The sequence below is a fragment of the Solanum pennellii genome, chromosome 1 (genome assembly GCF_001406875.1).
Source record: "Solanum pennellii chromosome 1, SPENNV200".
NCBI lineage: Eukaryota > Viridiplantae > Streptophyta > Magnoliopsida > Solanales > Solanaceae > Solanum > Solanum pennellii.
In genome coordinates this window covers 93,848,816-93,851,482 of record NC_028637.1, presented here as the reverse complement: position 1 = coordinate 93,851,482, position 2,667 = coordinate 93,848,816, and the positions used below count along the sequence as shown (strand labels likewise).

General features: G+C 36.1%; 1 long non-coding RNA gene across 2 annotated transcripts in view; it reads left to right on the top strand.

Annotated features, from left to right (window-relative positions):
* LOC107016290 overlaps positions 1-2,667 on the top strand; it is a 5,922-nt gene continuing 3,255 nt past the window's right edge. For both annotated transcript variants that reach the window (XR_001456445.2, XR_003574671.1), the window contains exons 1-2: positions 1-307; positions 1,604-1,728. This is a non-coding gene — a long non-coding RNA (uncharacterized LOC107016290). The remainder of the gene's footprint in view (positions 308-1,603; positions 1,729-2,667) is intronic.

The window sequence follows — 2,667 nt, the reverse complement described above, 5'->3', positions numbered from 1 at the left end:
CTTCTTCTTCTTGTTTTCTTTCTTTCTTCTTCTCTTTCTTCTTGATTTCTTTCTTTTTTTTTCTTCTTCTTGTTTTCTTGAGGAAGAAGGTGATGGAAAATTGTTAATTTTTCGATTTTTTACATTGTAAAGAGGAAATGACGATGACCCACAATAGGTGTTCGTCAGTTTCGAGTGCGGTGACGAAGAGACAAGCAATGGTGGCGGATTCATCGGGGTTGGAGAATAATCAGGCCGGAAATTTCTAATATCTCGAATTTATACAACTGTATCTGCTCGTAATGGGATTTCTCATTCCTCCAAACTTGTGAGTGTTTCTCTCTTTTGGTCTCTGTTTATTAATGCAAGAAAATAATTGGATTACTGGGTTTTATCTTTTTTTTTTTATTACTGGTTCGATAATTCACTTTTTTGAATGTTGGGTATGGGGTTTCTTGGTTAAATTTGTGTAAATGTAGGTGGGTTTTGGTGATTTCTTTTTTGGGGGTTTTCTTCTTGGATCATTAAATAAGTAAAATGGTTAATGTTTTGATTTAGATAGTAGCAGTTACATGGATACGTGGGGTTTCATGGAAAAATGATTGAAGATACTGGTTAAAAATTATGTGATTTGAGGGTTTTTGATATGAGGGAATTTGCAGGAAATGCTTTAGTTATCAAGGGATGTGTTAAATCTTTTTAAAGATTTGTAAGTGTTCTTATCTTGGTCTATCCTGGTGTTTCTGTTGAATCGAATTCGAACATAAACAAAGTGACTTTCATTATAAAACTTTAGGACAGAAGGAATCATAATGTGATTAGTTTGTACACTTTAATCAAGTTAAACTTTCTCAGCATCTCACCAAAGAAGCAGTGAACGAGAGCACAACTCGTTATGATGACTGCACCACAAAAATGAGCAAGCAGCACATAATGGAGCATTCAACATCTTAAAAAAGAGAAGAAAACTAAAACCTCAGTAGATCAACCAAATACCTGAAAAACCAAGACGTATGGTAATCAGACTTCCCCTGAAACAATATCTTCTCAACCTTCAATGAGTGTGCTTCCCCTGCATAATTCGTTTCCTGTCAGTAATTTTCAAGTGCCAAATCTCACTTTGAGAATTTTACAGCAACCACCCACTCACACACTTACCCAACAAAAACAGAACATTCACAAAAACCAAAAACCCAACATACAGAACAAAGCTGAAACCAATCGCCAACCATCAAAACTTTGATACCCATAAGCATTCACGTCTTCTTCTATTTTAAACTAAATAAGGACATCAGACTGACTTGTCTAGTGCAAATACTCGTTATGATTCACTCTATTACTTCTGGTACTGTCAAAATTTTCATCAATGCTCTGAAAATAGTATATCAAACACCCAGGAGTTCATGTTTTCTTCCTTCCTTTGTTTACAGTATCTCTCTTTATGGTGTTTTCTTCATCTTATTGAAAATTCAGCTTTCCTGTTTGTTGGCAGCTCTTCTAGTAAACAGAGTAATTAAACAAATTTTTGTCTCCTCTACTAAAGGAAATTTCTGATAAGTTTGCATATGGAGGGAATTTTGTTTTTTGTATTGCAGTTATATATGTCAAACCTTACTTGCTGCAGGCAGGTACATGCATTTGTCGCTCCCAAAATTATAGGTGGGAAAAATGCTCTGTCTCCAGTTGGGGAACTTGGAATGGTAGAGATGACCCAGGTTCTGGAACTAAATTGATGTTTGCTATGAGCAGGTGTGATAGGCTTCTCCTTGATTTTTTCTGATTATGTGCATTGTATATCCATGTTTTGCTGTAACTTTTCCTCAACCACCCCCAGCGCTGGGTTGTAAGTAGCCTATTTACAATGGAAGGAATAAAAAAAACCTTCCTAATACGCCGAATAACCTCCGTGACAAGCTGTATGCAGAAGCTTATATATTAAAAAGTAGCACCATAACAGTGCTATCAGTAATTACAAGCCCAAACTTGTGTATAGAAGTGGAACACAAAAAGTGGCTTTCACCTTTCCTAAGAAGACGAGTCACTCCTATAGTCCTTTTAGGTTTCTAAGTACTAGCAAACACAGAAATTTTTAAAAGTTTTCATGTTAGTGGAAGACTCTGCATGTGGTAGCTTCACAAAGCAGAATGATATCAAACTCAAATCAAGTAGAAGGCTGCAGTAGGTTAATGGCTAGTGTGACATAATCTGGTTTGATGAATCATTTCTACTGAATGGACTGAATAGGGACTATTACTCAAAGGATTCATGTAGCTGACCTCAACTAATTTGTGATTGAGGCATAGAAGATTATTTATGTCGATTTCTTACTTTGAAAGGGAACATTAGCTTTCAAAATGGAAGAAGCTAAAGAAAATCGGTTAGAATTTTAGCTTTCATCAAAAGGATAAGTAGGAATTGTAGGACAAATTACATATTCCCGCGTTACTTTATCTCTTTCAAATAAATAAAATAAAAATAACTCTGTTAGGTTCCTCGTTCAATATCCATGTTCCCTATACTTGCATTCTAACTACACTATCTTTCTTTCTCTATTTCTCCTTCACTTGCTCACATTCACTCTTCTTTGAACTCTTTTTCTTTTTAGCTACTATTGGGTTATCCATGAATCTATTTAATGCAGGTCTGGTGGGGGGGGCCTCGGGGCACGGCGCCTCGAGGTCCGAGGGG